This window comes from Bos grunniens, chromosome 10 (genome assembly GCF_055505025.1).
Source record: "Bos grunniens cultivar Pamir isolate PY7600 chromosome 10, Bosgru_T2T1.0, whole genome shotgun sequence".
Lineage (NCBI taxonomy): Eukaryota > Metazoa > Chordata > Mammalia > Artiodactyla > Bovidae > Bos > Bos grunniens.
The window spans coordinates 41111765-41121443 of NC_141174.1; the positions used below are offsets into that span (position 1 = coordinate 41111765).

General features: G+C 44.8%; 1 pseudogene; it reads left to right on the forward strand.

The window, feature by feature from the left end:
• The first annotated feature begins 1734 nt into the window (after positions 1-1734).
• Positions 1735-9466, forward strand: LOC147364392 (ubiquitin-conjugating enzyme E2 R1 pseudogene; annotated as a pseudogene).
• The last annotated feature ends 213 nt before the right edge of the window (positions 9467-9679 follow it).

Here is a 9679-nt window from a genome sequence, read left to right on the forward strand (position 1 = left end):
AGTGAAGGCAAGTCTTGTGAGTGTTTCCCATTCTCTGCATGGTCCCCTACTACCAAACACCCGTTCTTTATTTTGACTATTTTCTATATTTATAAGCTCACTTGTTCAAGAATGGATTTAGCTAGCTTCAAAAAGTTCCTGTGATTAATCTATTTTGACAATCAATGAAACAATCCCAAATCTTTGAACAAATGACTCAAGCTCCCTGGGAACAGATAGCATATGGAGCTATCTTCCCAAATAGCTCTCATGACCAGATCAGACCTGTTCAAGGACTCCTGAAAATAAAACTGACAGCTGGGCTGGAGTCATCCCAGAGTTTGGGTGAAATACGCCCTCACACAGACCCCTGAGGAAAACCCAATCACGGACTTGTCAAGCTTCCTTTATCAGAGCTTTTGGAGGACTAGGTAAGCACCTCACTATACACATTCCTGGGGCTTCCCTGGTGTCTTGGACAGTAAATCTGCCTGCAATCCAGGAGACCTGGGTTTGATCCCTGGGTAGGGAAGATCCCCTGGAGAAGGGAATGGCAACCCACTCCAGTATTCTTGCCTGGGAAATCTCATGGACGGAGGAGCCCGGTGGGCTACAATCCATAGGGTTGCAAAGAGTTGGACACAACTGAGCAAGTAACACACACACATACACACTCCTACTGCACAAGAAGGCAATGAGCCTTGGCAGAGGGTGCGGGGTGCTCACACCTGCCCCACTAACTCTTTGCAGGAACCCAAGGCAGAGGGCAGGGGTGTGGCAAGAGCTCACTGTTTCATGAAGCCGAGCATCCACACAGAGCTCCTGGAGCAGAGTAAAGCCTTGCTCCACCATGACCCTAGAAGGAGGACTCAAGAAGCCTAAGGGCACAGCCAAGAACTGGAGTGTCATAGGTTTTATACTACACGGCTCCTCTGTCCACGGGATTTTCCAGGCAAGAATGCTGGAGTGGGCTGCCAATTCCCACTCCAGGGGAGCTTCCTGATGCAGGTATCTAGCCCACGTCTCTTGGTGTCCTTTGCATTGGCAGGCGGATTCTTTACCACTAGCACCACCCTGGAAGCCCAGGTTTCATACTGCATGGCTCCACAGAAGTAAAGGTTCATACCAGGGTATACTTAGAGGACAAGATAGTAAACACTGACCCTAAGTCTCAACCCAAATAGCTCCCATGAATATCAATCAACTTATGCTCCACAACTCTTACCAAGAGACAGGGAAAAGGATGGTACAATTAACAGGCTGGGAGGCAGTCATAGCTGGGAGCGGTTCCTCCTACTCTCCAAGGCCATCTGCATGGGCAGCCCAGTCCTCTGACTAAGCACAACGTAAAGGTTCCTAAAAACCATAGAAAAACAAGGTGAACTAGACTAAATTTGCTGAGGGTAAGGCTGTACTGTCGTTTCTGTTACTTACATGGAATTAGCAGACATACTGCTCTTCCCTTTCCTGTTGCAAAGCCTGCCCCAGGATGGGATGGGAGAGGGAGCCTGGGCCACCAGTCACTAAGACTCAGGAGCCCTAAGAAGAGGCACTCGTTAGTATTGTTCACGGCTAGATCTTTAGTAACAGCAGCCAGGCTGGCAGCGGGTAAGTCATCAATAATATCTATTGAATAAATGGTGAATGGAGTCTATCTTCAAGAGAAGCCTTAAACACAAAACCATAGTACCTACTGTGGATTTATTTGTGGTTTGGGAAGGAAAACTCCAAGGACTGGATCACAAAAGGCAAGTGATGTCTGAGTTTCTAGGGGCTGAAATGAACATCCTGAGACAGCCCAAACAGGCCACAGAGGAGCGTGGCAGCGAGCACAGTGAGGGGCAAGTCACACCATGTGAAGGGTCCACATGGAAGAAGACTGACAATGCCATCTTCTCCAACCTCCAACCTCCTTTCCATAGGATCCCTCCTGTCAGAATGGGAATTAACAGTCACCCAGGACAGTTTAGGTGACAAACAGATGGCAAATAGTGGTGCTAGTAGGAAAGAACCTACCTGCCCACGTGGGAGATGTAAGAGATGTGGTTTCGATCCCTGGGTAGGGAAGATCCCCTGGAAGAGGGTGAACAACTCACTCCAGTAGTCTTGGCTGGAGAATTCCATGGACAGAGCCTGGCAAGCTATGGTCCACAAGGTCGCAAAGAGTCAGACATGACTGAATCAACTTAGCACACACATGCATGCAGATGTAAATGAGTATCTTCCCTCTCCCCACCCCAAATCTTTGCATATAATCAGAAAGAATAATATCAGAAGAGTATTATCCATAGATTGAGGAGGAAATGGCAACCCACTCCAGTATTTCATGGACAGAGGAGCCTGGTGGGCTACAGTTCTTGGGGTTGCAAAGAGTTGGACATGACTGAGCACAAACACACACGCATATTATCTGTAGAATATCTGACTCATTTGTTCAACAAATAAGTCCAACCTCTATGAGAATACAGCAGTGGTCCAGATCTAAATTCTGGCCTCCAGGACTAAGATACCACCTGCCTTTGTGAGGACTATCACAGTTTATAAAGTACTTTTAGTTTATTTGATTGTATAGCCACATTAGAATTGTTAGTAAAACTGCTGTAGGGTACAGTCTGTGGAACAAATTTCTTCATGTGGTGGGGGTGGGGGGCCTCCTTCTGGGATCCTAAAACATAACCACCCATCAGCCTTGAAGTTTCCAGCCAAAGGGCAGCAATCATGAGTCATAGCTTATCCCCAAGGCCCCTCTTTTCCCCTTAATCCTTCAAATCAATAAGATAATTACTGCTCTTGTCTGAAGGTTTTACATTTTCTATTATTCTTGTTGACTGCAGTCAATTTTTAATGTTTATTTTTAACTTAATGATTTTCGTGGAGAGATTTTCTAGTTCATTGGAGGTTTGGGGTTTTATGGTAGATTTAAAGAAACATAAGAATATAATTTTGTCTGATTTTCTTTTCTGGCCTAAATCTTAATTTGGTGATGTTTGCCAAGGGTGAGTTTTTGTGAGTGTGTCTGTTTCCATGACCAGTATTTCAGTGAGGGTAACAGAGTTAGCTACAAGGAACAAAATGATGTTTGGTAAAAAGTAGACAAATCACAGATATTCAGGACCCAAAAGCAAAGGCTTGGAGTCTGTTTCATTCCCATGTTCTACTCTTATCCACTCCCTCTCCTTGCCTGTGACCCTGCAGCCCTGCAACTGGGTCTTCCACTCCACTCCAGTCAAAACATAGCCTCTCTCACCACTGTGTGACTGGTGGGGATGCACAGTCCTCTCTGTCTGACTTCACCACATCTTATCACTGCAATGAGGCCACACTGTACTCCAAGTCACCCTGACATTCAGAGAAGGGCTCCTCCCCAGGCTTCTGCAGGCTTCTCCCTGGATTCCTCTCCCCACTAGACTCTCAGCCTCCTCTCTACTTCCCTAAACTGTATTGGCTCCTGCAGACTTCTGTCTTTTGGTCACTCCTGACCTTCTTGCAAGCATAGTCACATCATGGGGCTTTCAAGTCTCTCAAAAATGTCTTCCCTTTTCTTCATCTCTGCCCCACTTCAGGGAGGTCTTTTGTTTAGGCCCACTATCAGGAAAAGTCACTCTCTCTGGGCAGGCAGAAACTTGGCAAGGGGAGCACAAACTGGATTTCAAACCCAACTTGTCTCCAGAATGGGATTCTAAATGTGAGTTTAGCACACTAAACTCACATTTATATTAATAGAGGTTTCTGTCTCAGATTCAAGTATGCTTAGCGGCAGAAGTTGGGGGGAAAGTGACATTTCCAAGATTCCCATTTATGGATTACATCTACCATAGCACTGGTTCCAGCCTACCTGAGCCCCAAGGGAGAATTAGAAGGAATGTTTCATTGTATTAGAGGAAGAGAGGAAAATGAAGAAAGAAAAGGGGAAATGGAAGAGTACAAAAAATTAGATTTTCATCTATCTTCTTTTTTTGGGGTTAATTTTGATGTAAATATAAACTGTCTTTCGATTTACTTTAACCCAATTAAGTAGCTATTTGCTGTTAGGAAAACAAATTTCTATACTGCAATCCCTTAATGTTCTTTTCCTAAGTCACATCTGGCTTTGTTTGGGTCTTGGGATTTCTTTTCTTCCTTTTTTTACAGTCCTCACGACGGCCACCCCAACGCTGCAGTGTCATTAACCCAGTTGCAGCTTTGATTCTACTGGCTCCTTACCATGGTTCCCGCAGCGGTCCCAGCCCATTGTCCTCCCCCACAGAGTGCTCAATGGAAGCTATAACTCAGGGGCTGAGGCGTTCAAAGAGATTTCAGGGAGCCATCATCTGGGTGTCAAAATAGGCAAGAATCTAAATGCTGAGAACTCATGCTGTGAAGAATCAGGAGAAGCAAGGCTCCTTCTACCCCTGCTGCTGAGGTATCCCCCTCCAATGTTCTGAGAGAATGCGAAGCCCCATGTGTCCTGACATCTAGAAACAGCCTTAGCTTCTCCTAAGATGAACTTCAGGAGCACCTTCTAGGTGACCAGCACTGTGCTGGTTGGGCTTCCCTAGTGGCTCAGTGATAAAGAATCCACCTGCCAATGCAAGACCCGCAGGAGATACTGGTTCAATCCCCGGAAGATCCCCTGGCAGAAAACGCACTCCAGTATTCTTGCCTGGAAAATCCTATGGTCAGAGGAGCCTGGCAGGCTACGGTCCATAGGGTTGCACAGAGTCAGACCCACACACTGTGCTGGTTGCTCTACCCATATTATCTTTCATTATCTTCCTTTTATTTTTCAGATGAGGAAACTGAGGCTAAGAGACAGAAAGTGACTTCTGTAGAGGTCACATGGTCACCAAGAGATCAATTCACATAAGGGGAACTTATTACATGTAAATTAAGGCTAAGTAGGGCCCAGAAAGCAGGGTGAGGCCATTAGAACGTGAAAAAAGGGAGCAAAAGAGGGAAACTGACCCTACTCATCATTAGGCCAGAATTTAGGTATCAGGACATTAACCTTCTAATAACGTAAACTTGACCCTACTTTGTGCCCTGGCGCTCAGTTAATATTCAAATGTTCCATGACTCCTCCAACTAACCCAGCTCTGAATTAAGCAGCAAGTGATGTGAAGCTAAGCGGTGGCTACCTTGCCAACCACCTCTAATCTCATTTGCTCACCTGTGGGCACATGGCTTGCTTCTTAGGACTAAGATTGGTTTCACCTACTTTGTCCAGTATGGCTCTAGCCTCTCAACTCCTCTCTTCAGGGAAGAGATAAAACATTCTATTTAGGGGCTGTTGGCTTATAGCCCAAAGGCTTGATCCCAAATGGATCTGCATCTGGCTGCCCCCCCTCAAGGGCAGACAGTGACATCCATACTCTCAGCTCATCCAGACCATCTGCTCATTTTTCAATAACACTGTCCTCTGGGTCCGTGCTAAGGTACCATTTAAGAAAATGCTGCTCCAGTAACTAAGCCCTTTGGTGGGAATATAAGATAGATCCTTATTATAATTAACATGATAGCCCATAAAAATTATTGTGGGTTTCCAATAGAGTTCTAATTTTCTCCATCAGGTGAAAACAAAGAGGAATTAGAAAAGTAAATAGCTTTATTTTTTTTTACCTCCTAGACAACAAGTCAACTGCCTAAGTCCAATATTAGAGCAGCATCATGGCCCAGTTCATTGATTCCCACAAGCACTGGATGACCCTCTGCCATGCCCAAAGTTTTCTGATATAAAAAAAAAAATCAAGGGATATAGTCATGATAAAATGAATTGAAACCCCTAAGGGGGGGGGTTGAAGAAAAATATGTGGCCCTTATTAGGCTAACTTGGAGAGCTTTATTTTCCTGACTAGATCTAGATTTTTTTACTCTCACTGAAGAGAGACTATAGACCAGAGGGGAAGAGAAAGGACACAGAAATACTGCCTGATGTAGAAATGTGACTGTCCTGCTGTATGATTTATGAGGGACTCTTATTTCCAATAAATGCCTCACAAAACTCTTGAGAAAATCTGCATTTTCATCACTGTGTTTCGAGTTTCTCTTTTCTTTATGGGAATAGATGCATTAAAATGCTATGTTGGCAGAGTCTGTGAAGGCAGGCCCAATCACAGGTGTATTACACAAAATGAGATAAACGTGTTTCCTATGCTCAAGTAACTCATGATCTGGTAGGACTGGAAAGACAATTAAAGAATAGTATCAAAACAGGTAAGGCTTTGGTCAGGACCCAAGTAAGGTGCAAAGTCAAAGAAATTCAGAGCAGAGCAAGACATCATGACATCATTACGTTGACACTGCTGATTTTGTATCATAAGCGCCACCTCAGTTCTGTTTTTTATTGTCCCATCTGGTGAAGTTGAGGGTGGACAGAATAAAGAATAGGGTGAGGATGTCTGATTTGTATCTTATTTGATATAACTTGACGATATATGGTTGTAAAAGTAACAGAATATAATGCACATAAAGAGTTCTATCCGTTGGGATGGAGGGACTTCTAAGCATTATCCCAAAGCCAGAAATAATAATATGAAATAATTTCACACATAAACAAGCATAAACACACAAACCAAGTTAAAAAAAAACTTTTAAAAATTTACAACATATATCACAGACTATCATCTGCTCTCTTTTAGACTGGTTTAAGTTTGCCTTCATTACGCACTTAGATTCTTACCAAGCTCTGCCCTGCATCAGTATAAAAATGATTTATTCAAATGAATAATAAAAACATACATCTGAGAAACTGTCATTGACCAGAGAAGACAAGGAGGAAATGACAACTAAGTGCAATGTGGGATTCTGGGCTGGATACCAGAACAGAAGAAGGAAATGGACCAAGTAGATGTTCAGATAGTTCAAAAGAACAAATGAATAAAAATGAATATGGCCAATGGAAAAGAAAAAGAAGTCCAACATTACTAATAATAAAAGGAAACTGTACACATAATTCATATTCTAAGTTGTATATATAATCCATATCATATAATTTATACTATGCACACACCCCTTAGATTGATAAAGACAAAAAAAGATCAATGATATCCCCTCTAATATTGGTATTAACTGGTAAAATCATAAAAGCATCCATTTTCCTCTCCTTTTGCCTTGATTTCTTATTATTGTTCATGCTTCAGATTAGTTTAGTGTTATCATCTGTCACTTGGACAGTTAGCCTCTTAACTTGTCAACCTGTGTTCATTCTTGCCTCTGTTTATCAGTCCTTTCTACTCAGCCAAAGTTATCTTTTTAAAAAATAAATATAATCTCCAATCGCTGCTTATATCTCTCCTAGCACTGGAATAACAATAACATTTTTAACAAAACTTATGGATCCACCAGTAGCACGCTCCCTACCTATACTTCCAGTCTCATTTTTGCCCAGTGCTTTCCCTCCCTTTCCATGGACTCCAGCTACACAAGCCTTCTTCAACCCCATGCCCCACCAGAAGCCACATTTGCAAAGGCTGAGGCTGAAAATCTCTTACCCGCCTCAACCCCCTCACAGTCTAGTTAACTCCAACTGAATCTTCAGGCCTTCTCTGAAACATCACTTCCTCCGGAAGTCGTCCTTGAACTCCCCAACTAGGCAGAATTCACACTACTGTACTTTCTCACAGTAAATGTGTCTTCTGTTAGAAATTCTTATACAGACTCCACAAGGGCAGGGACTACCCGTGGTGTTTCTCATCTCTGTACCCTAAATAATACACAGTACTTGCCACATGCTAAGAATTCAATAAATGTTGAATGAATCATAAATCTTTCTGGAGATCAGTTTGGCAACATACGCTAACATTTTAAACATGTATGTTTTTTGACTGGGGAATTTATTTCAGGAAATTTATTTTTCTTTTATTCCATTATGCACACACACACAGAGCACAACATAAATACACAGGAGTGTACGTTTTTCCACATTTCTAAGTACAGTTGACCCTTGAACAACTCAGGGGGTTAAGGGTGTCAACCCTCTGCGCAGAGAGCAGTCAGCACTCTGGATAGGGCACTCTGTACAGGTGCTTCCTCCCTGTGTTGTAGTCGCTAAATTGTGTCTGACCCTTTGGGGACCCCATGGACTGTAGCCTGCCAGGCTCCTCTAGCCATGGGACTGGCCAAGCAAGAATACCAGAGTGGGTCGCCATTTCCTTCTCCAGGGGATCTTCCTGATCCAGGGATTGAACCTGAGTCTCCTGCATTGACAGGCAGATTCTTTACCACTGAGCCTCCAGGGAAGCCCACTTTATCCCTCTGCCTGGTTCCAAATTCTCAGATTCAACCAACTGCAGCTCCCGTGGTACTGTAGTGTACATTTACTATTGAAAAAAACAAATCCGTGTATAATTGGACCCATGCACTTCAAACCCATATTGTTCAAGGGTCAACTATGCTGCTAAGTCACTTCAGTCATGTCCGACTCTATGCAACCCCATAGATGGCAGCCCACCAGGCTCCACCATCCCTGGGATTCTCCAGGCAAGAACATTGAAGAGGGTTGCCATTTCCTCCTCCAATGCATGAAAGTGAAAAGTGAAAGTGAAGTCACTCAGTTGTGTCCAACTCTTAGCGACCCCGTAGACTGCAGCCTACCAGGCTCCTCCATCCATGGGATTTTCCAGGCAAGAATACTGGAGTGGGGTACCATTGCCTTCTCCGAGGGTCAACTATAAATGAATGTTATATAATCAGAAACAGAAAAGATATTTTCATTGGGGTTGGGGGGTGAGGGTGTACATTAATAGTGTCTTCTGTAGGTTGTATTTTTCCCCCAGATTAAAACAGTTGCATCAAAGGACAAAGACATCAAAATATCACTATCACTCCAGTCCCAAAAGGGTCACATGTTAAAAGTCAGAGCCGGGGAGCACCCAGAGAGGTGCTGGGGAGGACAGCTGCCCAGCCAGTTCTCCACTGTCACTCAGCTCAGAGAAGGCCCTGCTGCCAGAGCTCAAGGGGCTACAAAAGAAGCCAGTGGAGGGCTTCGGTGTGTGAGGGAAACCTGCCTACTGGGAGGTGCAGCACCCAACACCTATTCTTAGGGCGCTACTTGAAGGCATACCTACAGATCGCCATTGGCTACCCTTACTCCTGGCCAGCCTTTCGTTTCTCCCCTTCCCCAAGATGTGGTGCCCCAACATCTAAAAAATCAAGACATGTGCATCTCCATCCTTCATTCCCCACTAGACGACCTGGGCCAGGGAATGCCCCCAGAACATGGGACCATCCTCCTGAGCATCATCTCCCTACTCAACGACTTCAACACCATCTTACCTGCCAACTTGGACACCTCTGTTGTGCACAGAAAATGAGAAGAGGGAGAAGGCAGGCCCGGGAGCACGCAGACATCATCAGGAGGCAGGTCTTGGGGACAAGGGAGGATGCTGGGTGAAACGGCGTGAAGGTCCCACCTTGCGGCCCCCTGCAGCGTGCGGCTCAACCAGGGCTCAGACTTCTTCTACCACCACGACCTCAGGATGGCGAGGCCCAAGCTGAGGCCCACAGCTGAGCCATGAAGATTGCTGACACCACGTCCCCATGAATAAGCTTTAAAAATTTTACCTCAGCTGCTCCAACCGTGTGGGTTCTTGGTGCCTCTGCCGGTCCTGGGCCCCTCTCCCTGTACTTCCTCTGCCTGGGGGGAAGGCCCTGCCCTGCCTGCGGTCATGCCCTGGGGGCCACAGTATTGCTAAGCTGATGCTCTGGGTCCAGAAGGAGGGGG